Raw genomic sequence first — 12,466 nt, 5'->3', positions numbered from 1 at the left:
TTAAAAAATATGTATACATATTTTATATGCAAAATAATTATAATGATGCACATATGTTAACCCATAATTAAAGGTGCTAGCAGGTATATTTCTTAGCTGTGCAGGTACTTGGAATCACCAGTTCACCGATGCCTCTACCAGTTCGCCGAGACCCTCTAGACCTTCACCCTGAACACCCACTAGCTCACCCAGACTTCCTACCCAAAAGCTACTGACAAAAGACAAGTCTGATTTTCAATTACATGAGTCAGTTGGCAGTGTAAAAGTGCGTGGCCACGTTCAGTAATGCATGCATGCATAGCGTTTACAAAATAGTGACTTGAGCATGTACTTGGGCATCCCACACTGGGGGGCCCCCGGATCACCCTGTTTTTTCCCCCCTTGTTAAAATGTGTGTCTGATACTGCAAGTCCATACGTACTCGCGAGGTTTAGAAAATATGTCCGTGTGTACGTGCTACCGAGGCACTTATGTGCTATTGTTATGCAAGTAGCACTCCCCCCAAGTAAATCTTGGAGAATAATTCACCTGTGCGTTTGCCATGTTGCACAGCCCCATAACATGCATTGCAGCACTCGAAACTGTGTGCGCTACATAGATTTCAGGACCCTGAAATATTTGAATGCTTTGTAAAATGCCTGAAATGCAAACAGTGAACTTTCATCTCAGTTAAATTCTTAAGAAGTATTGAATTTTTTAGTTTGATAATTAAAATGCAAGTCTTGAGCTGATGCTCAGAACAAGAAACTGTGAGCCCCTGAATGTCTTTTTTTTTTTTTTTTTTCCCTCGGCCTAGTTTTCTTGGGTTGCTTTTGGAACATCTGCAAGAGGAGCTCTTCCCACTGCTTGAGACCAGTTGCCGTTCCAGTAAAGGCTTTCTTAGTTGATTTTCCTTCATCAAGGCTAATGTAAAGGGGCAATGGAATGGTAGCAGAAGAAATTGCATTTTATTAGCGTGGTACATTGGATGTGTTGGATGGCACGCAGCGGTACTGCTAACTGAAGGTAACAGGCACCTGTTCAATAGCCTAGATCCCGAGTCACTTCTTGGCTAATAGAGGCTGATATTCAGCGCCACTTAGCGGGATAAGTAAGGACTGAAAACCTGACTGCGTTTAGCGGCCACCGCTTCTCCGTTTAAGTACTTATCTGGCTAAGTGGTGGGTGGGAACTGGGCGTTTTGGGGGAGGGGTTACTTATCCGATTAACTTAACATGCTCAATAGCTGGTCTACAGTTAGCTGGATGAGACTTACCCTGCTAACTAGCAACTTTTTCAGGTATGTACAGCGACATAGCCGTGCCGCTGAACCTCCCTTGTGAATTAGTTTTATCCGACTAACTCACTTAAAATGGGTTTATTTTTAATATCTTCCCCATAGTGTCAAGAGACGGTAACTGTAGGAGATCCCTGCATGTCACCTAGAAATGTAAGGTAGTATGTTTACCCTTGGCTTTAGATGATTTCAAGAGACGGAGAATAATTCCTCATAATTTTCGTTTGGAATGTCAATATGTCTGGAAAGGAGGAATAGATTCTGCATGCAGTTTTGGGCACATTTTCACATTGCAAGTCTTCCAAAACGCGGCTAGCCCTGAGTTGATAGAAGTCGATTTTGCAACACATCACGGTAATAGGAAATGCATTTGAGATGATTGTTGGAGCTCTGGATCTCTAGTACTGCCGTCAACCAAAACTGTTTTACTCTTCCTTCAGGGAGTTTTTACTGTACCGTTGCTAAACCACGTTGAACATAGTTTTGGATGATGGTCATTTGTAAATAAAACGGAGGAATTAAGCTGTTATAAATGCACACTTTCATTCATTTGTTTAAAATCATATCTTCACTTATACTGCTTGCGTTTATTGAACTTCATACCCTAGCGAATATCTATTGGCTATTTTATGGGTACAGCTATCTTCTCAGTCTTTCTGTGCCATAGGATAGTCAGTTTCTATCTGTGAGTTGAGAGGAAATGATGGAATAATAAGAATTTCAGGTAGAGTATAATGAGAAGACAGATACCTCCTTATAAATAGACCCTGAATATCACCCATCTTGAAGAATGCAATATTTTAGTTTATGGAGTACTCTGAACTTATTTACACGGTTTCTCTGCACCTTCTTTAGTTGTTCTATTGACAAGATTGTCATCAGTAACCTCATTCTGTGTCCGATTAATGCAATGTGGATGTGATATCACACCCTTGCAAACATGGGTGTGATAACACACTCTTGCCAACATGGTATCTCCCAAGAGAGCAGAGGAATTGCGGTATAGTTACTTAAAATATGATATATAGTAACAAAAGTTAATATGTGTGGGGGGTGAATGCTACAGTTATTTTTGTCTGAAAATGAGTTAGAAATCCATTTGAGCATTTGAAACTGAAATGAAATTAGTTTTCATCTTACTTGCGTGAAAGTTAAATAAGGGCAGTACTTACTAAATAACCTTTTGAAAAGTTATCTAGAGTAGTGGTGGTGGTGGTGGTGATTTTTTTTAATAGCATGTCCTCAGGACTGACCCTAGGGGCATATGGGACCCAGGGCCAATCATCCAGACTAAGATTTCCCACCCACCCCACCTTCCATGAGACTGAAAGGTGGGGTAGGGGGTGGAGAGTTGATTGTCCATGCTGACACTGGCCCGTTCCTCGGACTCCAGTTACCTCTCTCTCCCCGCCCCCTACACTAGCTACCACTTTTTCTCTTCACCCCTAGACCCCAGCAAGCACTCTACCTCTTGCCTCTCCAGCAAGTAATCTACCCTGTCCCATAAGACCCCTGCAAGCATATTTCCCCTTGTCTCTCTGGAAAGCATAGTCTTATTCTTAAGCCTGGTATGCAGCATGGCTGATGATGCAGTGCCTAACCTTCCTCTGCATGGCTGATGATGCAGTGCCTAACCTTCCTCTGCATGGCTGATAATGCCACCAGCCCCTTGCTCTGTGCCCTCATGGCTGATGATGGCCATCAGGCCTTTCTTGCATGCCGTGTGACTCGAGATACTGCTGGGCCCTTCCTCTGCTGGACCCCCTCCCCTGTACCATGTGGCTGATGGTGCTGCTTCACTCTGTCCATGTGTTTTTCGAGACCCTCAGATTGAGACTCTCTTGTTTCTAGGAACACAAGATGTTTGGGTGGGGGGAAAACCTGCAGATTATCATGTTTGACTTGGTCGATACATGTATTGCTTGTTTCTGTTGTACTATCTCAAAATGATCATGGAATAGCCCTTGTAAAGAGCTAAGAAGGAGGTGAGGGGTATACAAATTCTAAACCATATCCAAATGCGGGGAGTTCATCAATCAAAAATAAACTTTTAATCAAATCAAATGCAGCAGTCCAACGATCTGATAGTTCTTTCCATCATGGTCACTATGAGTCACTCTGTACTCTTGTTTATACCTGTTAACCTCTCTGCAGGATAGTTTGTGATTTAACCTTGCTACATACTGTGTTTTTTTGCTCTGATTGCTTCCTTAACTTTAGTCTATACTGTTTTTTCCCTTTTTCCTCTTGGCTCCACCCCTCTCTTCCTTGGCCCCTCCCACACCCTCCCCCTTGTTTCCTTTCCCTCCTGTTCCTTGCCTATTTCTGATTGGCTGTAATTCCCATGTGACAATTTTGGCACCGATTTTGGTTTTACTTTTAACTTCTCAGCCGTTCATTACTACAGTTGCTTGAAGTCAAGTCTTGCGCTTAAGGTCTTGAATGATCAGGTATGTCTAGTATTTTGGTTTTGTTGGTCCCAGGGGGGTCTTTGTGTTACTCTGCTATATTGTATGGTCTCCTCTCTCACTGGGTACATTTTCTGAAATGTTTTATTTCTTCTAACTGCAGTACCCTGTTTCTGCCGATGAAGCACTGTTATGAAACATGATTGTGTCAAAAAGGGAGGACAGACCTAGACTGAACGGACTGTCAGCTTGTTGGACTGCTGCATTTGAAACGACTGAAAGTTGACTTTTGATGAACTCCTGACGTTTGGATACTGTTTTGAATGTGTGCACACCTCACCTCCTTCTTGGCTAATGTTTGTACGTGGGGTTGTCGTCTTCCACTTCCCTTTTGGAATACTTTTAAAGAGCCAAAAATGGCTGCTCATGGGATAAGGTGAGGGGGGGACGGGACGACTGGTATCTGTTCCCTTTAAATATGGGTTTTATTTCTGATTGGGTGACCAAAGTTTGGCGGGAGATGGAAAAGTGGGAAGTTATTTTCAGATTTTGTCCTTTTGTTCCCGCCCTTCTCAGGGTGGGGTGTGTGAGAGGGACTTCCAGTTATTGTAGCTGCCTGGAGTGGTCAGTCTGGGGACTCTCCTAGTGGGAGTGGGACCCTAAGGAGATGCTTCCCCCCTCGAGGGCCCAAGGCCATGGTATGGAGGAGGGGGTTCTGTTCTTCTTCCTGAGGAGTTAACCCAAAACTGGGGTGAAGGGGTAACGGCTCCTCCCCCCCCCCTTGAGGGAAAAAGACCAAGGACGGCAGGAGTTGGGGAACCTCAGAAGTTGGGTGCGTGGAGGATCCTGGGTGGAAACCCTGCTCACGGTTGGGATGGGAGTTGGTGCGGAAATCGGCCGGGCAGAGACGTGAGTAATGGCTGGGATCAGAAACTGCATTTTGACTTCCTCGGATGTGGATAATTAGATGCGAATGCTGAAGGTGCAAACCTCATGCCTTAAAAAAAAAAGGGCTGGGATTGAAAGTAACCTGGAAGAGGAATCTGAGAATTCAGACTGGCGAAGGCGCTTTATAGAAGAACAAACGTGAACGTATGGAAGTGGAGAAAGAAAGTCTGATTCAGGGAATGATAGCTATTAACGTTCTGGAGGAATTTGGGGGAGGTCTAGGATCTTGGTGTTGGGGAGAAGTAGCGATTCTGTTTGAATCCCATGAATTCCGAGATATTCGGTATGTATTTTATTTTATTTTATTTTACCCTGTGCAAATCATTCCTGGTCATAGTCGCCGGCTGTTAAAATCCAGAAATACAGTTGCAAGTTGAAGTCTGACAGCGGTGGACTGTTTCAGTTATTTTAGGCAGCACTGAATGGGGGGGGGGGGGGGGCAGCACGGCTCCAGAGTTCAGCTGCGGTGAGTCCTCTCTTCCTAGTCAAAGAGAAGAGAATATGGTGAATTCCCACCAGACGTCTCTCTCCTCGTAGGTCCCACTTCGCCATCTACATGACCTACCCCCCAAGAACCCACTAAAATGTATTTGGAGAGGAGGGACCCCTAACTAATAGGGCAACCCTTTCCATCAGTTTATGTGCCTCACACCGGGCTTACACATGTGCAGCTGGTGAAAGCCATGGGACCTGGGAACCGGTCGCCCTTATTCATGCCCCCCCTGCATATCCTTAAGAACTATGAACTGATTAGGCCTTTCACACCAGAGTTTTATCTGATTCTGATCCCACTTAATACTGTCTGTTAAATAATCTGGAGAAAGTGTTAATTTTTATTTATTTATTTATTTTTAAAATGGAACAGTGCTTTGTGTTTCCAACAAAATCAAGTTTCTTCAAGAATCACCGCAAACATTTCTCTAAAATGCCTATTTAGGAAGCAAAATGTGCTTGTAGTAGAGTTAACTTGGTACTGAGGGAATGGCTGGCAGGGTCTCTTCCTTCTCCTCTAATCTTCCTGAAGGTAGTTGATCCTCTGCGTTTTGAATCTTCGTTTGAAGAATATCATCAGATACATTGTGACAAACTGTAAATATTGTAGAAGGGTTTCTTTGGGGGATGTGTGGGACCGGTGAATGTTAATTTGGCATGGCAGGAGCTGCTCCTCCTCTGGTCTAGTCCACCAGGCATTAGTCACCTCCTACGCTTCGGCCATGTTTATTCACCTCCTAGAGTCTCCACTCCAAATACATTTACTCTTGCTTTTTCCCTCCCGTGTAGCGTCCGTTGGAACGGAAAATGAAAAAGAATGAGGAATGAGATTTGCAAGGGGCCCGTTTCAGAGCTATTTCTTGCTGCTTTTAAAGACGTAATAGCACTGGAGATCATGTGCTTTGTCTGTCGAAAAGTGGCTTTGGCAGACTCTTCCTGCTACACGTGCACGCTAACACACTCACTAACCACACATGCCCTTCTCTGTCAAGCATGCTTCAGGCTCTCATGCTGACACACACACACTCACACGCACACCCACACCCCCCACCTATGCCTACAATGTCCACATGCCTGTACCGATATCCACCCACCATTTTTATACACCACTTAATCTGTCACAAGAAACCAAACCAACAAAAAAAAATAGAAGACTGTAAAAGAACCATAAAATATTTTATTTGACATCCCTTCTGGGGAGGTGTTTTCTGTAGGCATGGAGAAGGATTTCCGTTGGTGGGTGGTCCATCTTCTGATGGATTGCCAGTCCTCTTCCCTCTGGCTGCTATCAAAGTCAGAGAAGCAGCCTGCCATGGGGTTTTGTAGGAGAAATTAACCAATTGGATGATAGACTCTAGAGAAAAAAAAAACAACCCACCGGTCAGCAAGAGCGAAAATAGAAAGGAGGCAGCACATGCAGTTATACCTACGAAAGGGGGCAATTCTTCAGTTTCTAGAGTAAATCCTAGGGGCATGCACGGCTGCATCTTTTGATGCTACCCCTTTACAGAAGGATTTGAGCCCTGTAGAAAGGCTGCTGTATGGTTTGTGTGATCATGGAAGAGAGCGGGAGAAAGAGACACGCGAGTGGGGAACAGTTGCATGTAAATATAGAATAATTAAAAGTTAACATGCACAGAAGGAGAAACACACACACACAGGGGAGAGGGACAGTTTGCATGCAGTGCAAAGGGAAAAGCTTTTCTCTGTAAAGGGAAATTTCCTGGCCCACCAGAGAATCAAACACAAGAACGGCATTACCGATAGAGGTGTCAGGACCAAGTGACTGCGCAGCACTATGAAGAGAGGGAAGGTAATCAAGTACCGAGAGATGCAGTCGGAGACCTGAAAAAAATGTGACAGAATGAGAGAGAAATAATCCCAATTGTTTTCGGTATCACCAGCCTGATTAGAAAGAGCTTCCTAGGACACCTTGATATCAGCACGTTGCCTTTATATACATAAATTTATATCACCGTAAGAGCTCCACAAGGAAGCTGTTGAGCAGAATGCAAGTATTAAGGGGAGCGCTAGCGGTAAATTTGAGAAATTGAAATTATACCCACCCTGACCTGACCCTTATCCTATATATGGTGGTCCCATGATGCCCCTAAGTGAAGCCTGTGTACATATTTCCAAAAGTTTTATTTTCTAATTTTATGTAAGTTTAGGAGATTGCTGTCCTTTGTATATATTGGAGCGCCAGTGACAATTTACCATATATAGCTTTCTCTCTGGATGAAAAACTACCCGGGCACTGTGACGCCCCAGGTTTGAATGGGATTGTCCTATAGGAGCTGTTACAGTTCCACCTGCTGTGCAGTTTCCCCTTCACCGGGGGTCCTCAGTAAGCCTCGCTACTCGCTGATCACCTCATGCCTCAGCCACAGCCCTACTTAATCCAGCCTGTCCAGTCCCTCAGTGCCTCTTCATTGAGTTGCCTTGACTCCCTGATCTGACCACCCTTGCCTTGCTATTCTAACTTGCCTTGCGGCCTACCTTGGCTTTCTACCTTACCTTGCGGCCTACCTCGGCTTTCTGCATTGCTCTGTGGCATTCCAGGCCTACCTGCCTCACTTTGGACCTTCCAGGCCTCCTGGCCTTGTTCTGTAGTCTTTCAGGTGCATCTACCATGCCTGGAGCCCTCTTGGACTTCCCTGCTCTACCTTGTGGCCTTCAAGCCTTCTAGGTTCGCCTAGTCTGCCTTGTGCCCTTTTTGGACTTTCTTGTTCTCGTCTATTCCTGTCCTTGTCCAGTCCTTGACTAGGCCTGACCTTGTCCAGTCCTTGTCTAGTCCTGTCCTTGTCTTGTCCTGCCCAGTCCAGTTCCTTGTATGCTTTCCCAGGTCTTGCCCTTGCCTCTTGTCTAGAGCTTGTCCTCAACTCCAGGCTCGACTCCAGCCCAATCTGTACCTAGTCCCAGCTCCTGCCACCCTCAGTACGAGCCTCACCTCCAGTCCTGCCTGTATCCAGCTCCCAGCCTGTGCTTGAAGCCAGTACCAGCCATGATATCATCAGGAAGACAAGTCCTGCCAGCTCTCGGAACTGAAAGGGCTCAACCTGTGGGGGAGTGGCCTGGTTAGGCAGAAGACCAGCCTTAGTCCTGCCTTGCAGCCCTGTGCTGCTTCTGCGGGGGGGGGGTGTGCACTCCCCTTGACTCCAGCCAGCCAGAACGTGACAGGTTCATTCTTATCAACTCTTTGGGCTATGTATTTAGCTTTAATTCTAGTGACCTTACTAATCCACAGATAATACTGCACCTACTATTTGTACATGATTTGAAGCTTTACAGCTCCTGTGATGTCATTTGGCAGAACAGCTCTGAGTAGTGAAGAACTTCTCAGATGACAGGATGATATTCAGTCTGGACAAATGTGCAAAACTGAAAACATTTCTTTGACCATAATATAAAAGAATTTGAATTGGAAGGCATATATGATTATTGAGTAGAAGAAGGGGGTAGTAATCCAGCATAAATTACCTAGAGAAAAGATTGGTAAAAAAAAATATTACAGGAGATTGAAAACTGCTATTGAAATATATTTTAACAGCTCGGAATAAGCCTTGTGATTTTTGCACTTTCCTACAGTTTTGGAATTGTAGACTGGTCTAATGAAGATCTCAAACAGATGTAATAACAAGAAAATTTCTTTTATGGCCACTGAGGGGTAAATTTTTAAAGTGTTGGTTGCAGTAAAAGGCCCTTATAGGCGAGTATCTGTGCCACGTGTGAGCAGCACCTATTTTAAAAGCCGCAAATTAGGCGCATGAGTTCAACGGCGTCCCAAGCCAAGCTTCAGGAGACTGAGCAGGCTCAGGCAGAGCTCGTAGATGGGACTAATCAGTTAGCAAAAGGAGTTGGAGGTCATGAAGACAGAACTGAAAGATGCTTCGGATACCATTGTGGCCAAGCGGGAGCTGCGGACAAAATATGAACAGGAAGTGGCCGAGTTAAAGAAGACTACGGAAGAAGAAGCCAAGACTCAACGAATCTTAAATCCAAGAGGTGTGAGGACCCTGCTGGAGAGCTTGAAGGTTGAATCCCACTCCACAGAGGATGCGAAGCTACATTTGGAAATGAAGGCCATGAAGGGCCCAGGCTGATAGTGGTCTGCAACTTGAGAAGAGCAGAATGAGGAAGAAAGGATGTTGTTAAAACGGACAAGAAAACCTGAAGTGGAGCAGGAAGAAAGAATAAGACAACTTAAGGTAGAACTATAGATTATTGTGGAATTGTCTGAAGGGAAGAGTTAGGTTACACAACTAGCTGAAGAGGTCACCACATTAAAGGAAGAGTTACAGGAACCTCAAAAGCAAGTACTAGAGAAGAGGTGGGCCTATAGTAGGCTAGAAGAGAGAAAAATGTTCTTGCAGCAAGACAAGGAAATTCTGTTGACAAATCACTACAGAAATGAGAAGAGAGCAAGAACGAGCTGTCCCAAAGGACGGCTGAGGAAAAGCAAATCTCCATAGGTTTCTCTGATGGGCAGAGCTGTGCAGAGGCAGATCTGGCACTTGGGTAGGGTGCTCTGAGCAGTTGCCTCGGGCGTCAAGAGCTGAGGGTATGTCCTGGGCACTGTCAGCATCACCCATCCCATGGCGGTGGGGCCTTGGTGGATCCCCATCCTGCCTCTGCCAAGGAGAAACCTGGCAGGGCCACAGCAGACTCCATTCCACTGGGGCACCCAGGGCCCATAAGGATTACCCTGCTCCAAACCCTTAGACTTCGCAGGGTTTGGCCTGTCTGCAAAATGCATTAGGTCTCAGCCTAGCCAAGGACACGGCATTCTGTAAAGGCTCTATTAGTGTTCACTTTTCACCCTGGCAACATATGCCGGATCTGTTAACAATGCCTGAGAGTCCTATCCTTAGTCTTTGATGTAGGAAAATACATGTACGCTTACTGAAGCTGATGGGGAAAGAGAGCATGCCCTGCTGTCCCAATATTGGATGGCGGTGACTGTGCGTGAGATGAATTTGCATGCACTGCCTCCATGGCCAGCAGATCTGTCTCATGCATATTCATTGTGGATATCCTGAAAACCAGACTGGCTTGGGGCCCGCTGAGCTTAGAAAAAAAAGGAAGTAGGATGGCTCCTGGAGTGGACTGCCATCCTGAATCTGTCAGGTAACGAGCAGGAACATGGGTCATGGCACCCTTTTTTGTTTTTTTGGTGTACGGCACAATTGCTTTCTTGCTTGCGTTCTCTTGGCGTAGCCGAAAGATCTATGGTGCCGGTGCTTTTCACTCACAGCGAGCATCAGATTATACAATCGGAAAACTTGAAGTGTGGTACGCTAACCAAGTCATACATCACTCAGCGTTACATTAAATACAGGTCAGATTAAGTGATGAAAGCCCACCATACACCAGCTGTGGCTTCAGGTGTACACGTTTGCGTGGGCCCTGCTTGAAAACATCTCAGTTAACATAAGGGTTGAAAAGGTGGCGTTGAGAAGGGGCTTCCCGTCGTATACTTTAGGGGATGAATGCGATGGCAAGCTCCTGGGTCCTAGCAGACACCTGCTGTGGGGACGTTGTGAGTAGTGTATCACAGGGTAATGCGACGGAGTTCCCTCTGCCCTCCCCCCCCCCCCGTAAATGAGCTCTGTTTGCCTCTGGCCCTGCCTGCCCTCGCTTTCCAGTATTGAAGGATTGTGTATGGGGTGCAAGGTCATGAAACCATTGCAGGAGCTGAGCGGTGAATGTTGTATGTAAAGGAGAGATATGCTTTGCCAGCTGCGGTGTCAAATTCATGGGAAAGACAGATGTCATTCCTTGAAAGAGAACAAACATTGCTAAGATGGGGGGGGAACGTGTTTCTTGTTTTTTGGTGCATTTTTACATTGCATGCCAGATGATGATTGTGCTTTGATAGCTTACTATCACATTTCTGCTTATTTTTTTTTTTATTTTGGCACTGTAAATGGTTTTTTTTCCCTTCTCTGTGTGAATGCTAACTTTTCACCCCTATTTTTGTACCCTGTTGAAAGAGGCTGAATAAGTGTTGGCGAGAGTATGGAAATGAGGCAGGATTGCTACGGAAGTGTGGATTTTTATTTTTTTTTTTTGGCTTTTTTTGCCCGTTGTCCATGCTGATGTCACTTGTCATGCCTGTTTCCTTTTCCTTTATTTCCAGGGGAACCAACATCACCAGAGTGACTTTGCCTGTCCAAAAAATGGATAGCAAGGTCTATTCGTATCTTAATGATTCTGTTGTTAAGTTCTGAGCTTGGAGCTGGGCTAACCCCAAACGCCTCTTCATAGACTCATTATTGGCCTGCTCACTGCTATTAGGGCTCCTAAGGTTGACTTGATCCATTCCAGGACAGCATTTTAAGATATTCCATTGCCCTCCCAATAGCTGATTGCAAGGTTCCCCCCCCCCCCCCAATCTGGCCACTAAATGGATGGATTGATCCCCTTGAACATCAACTGAGTGAAACTTTGCGAACGCAAGGTTGGTTGGATGTCGAGGTCAGAACCAGAGGAACATCAAGAGAAAGACGCCACCAGCTATTTTCTTGGCTGCAAGTTAATTATGCTACAGCTCTCTTTGCAAAACAGGAAAGTTTTGGAAAAAGTCAATCGAAGGCTTTTTCATCGTAAAAATCGTAGAAGTTGGCCCGTCTTGTGCGTAGTAAAATGTAATTTTTTTTCTTACGCAGGAAAACTCTACTGCTTTAGCTTTCTGTTGTAAGTGGACCATAACCTGACCAGACTTTAGAACCTGAGGGGGCAGTTATGTCAGAAGCACTTGAAGAGTTGTCCTTGAGGCCACTCAGTTTTAGCATCGTTAAGACCATTCTGTTCAGTGTCTCTGTATTTCTCAGCAGTTACTTCCACAACCCATTAGAGTTGCTCATTCAGCTTAAATTTTGGTCAGTAGATAATTCGTGAGGTTTATTCAGAAACATACTGATTGTATCATTGGATGACCATAACGATGGTTTGGAAGTGATTGCCAATTGTTGCCTAAATAAAACAAACAAACAAAAAAAAGTTTACAAAATTATAAAATGGCATTTGTTGAATTTCGTCCGTTTCATCAGAAAACTTGGCTTTGTTTCTACACTTTGCATGCATTTCCTTAGTGCTAACATGAGGGTCTACATTTTCCAGGGAAGAGATTGTTGACTGTGGCATTAGCACTGTGTGTGTGTGAATGGGAAGGTGGCATCCTTGTGATCTTTTAAGTTGACATCTAACTTATGAAAACTGTTTTGTGTGTGTGTGTGTTCTGGTATTTCTGCTTTGCATTCTCACCGGTCTGGAGAATAACTGAATTGATTGTGGTGCCTTGTCCTCAGCACAAGTTAATGTAGGTGTGATTTATAAAGAA

The 12,466-nt window shown here is 44.8% G+C and overlaps 1 protein-coding gene and 1 long non-coding RNA gene across 5 annotated transcripts in view; one reads left to right on the top strand and one right to left on the bottom strand.

Annotated features, from left to right (window-relative positions):
- ZNF423 (zinc finger protein 423) overlaps positions 1-12,466 on the top strand; it is a 706,298-nt gene that overhangs the window by 307,792 nt on the left and 386,040 nt on the right. The gene's annotated exons all lie outside the window — the stretch shown is intronic.
- Positions 6,311-12,466, bottom strand: part of LOC115095173 — a 9,016-nt gene continuing 2,860 nt past the window's right edge. The window contains exons 2-4 of one of the 3 annotated variants that reach the window (XR_003857707.1): positions 12,044-12,099; positions 6,886-6,969; positions 6,313-6,478 (exon numbers count right to left, since the gene is read on the bottom strand). This is a non-coding gene — a long non-coding RNA (uncharacterized LOC115095173). Of the gene's footprint in view, positions 6,479-6,885; positions 6,970-12,043; positions 12,100-12,466 lie in introns of all 3 variants that reach the window. The other 2 variants (XR_003857709.1, XR_003857708.1) reach the window with 2 other exon arrangements.

This window comes from Rhinatrema bivittatum, chromosome 7 (assembly GCF_901001135.1).
Source record: "Rhinatrema bivittatum chromosome 7, aRhiBiv1.1, whole genome shotgun sequence".
In the NCBI taxonomy this organism is placed as follows: Eukaryota; Metazoa; Chordata; class Amphibia; order Gymnophiona; family Rhinatrematidae; genus Rhinatrema; species Rhinatrema bivittatum.
This window is presented reverse-complemented; position numbering and strand designations above follow the sequence as displayed.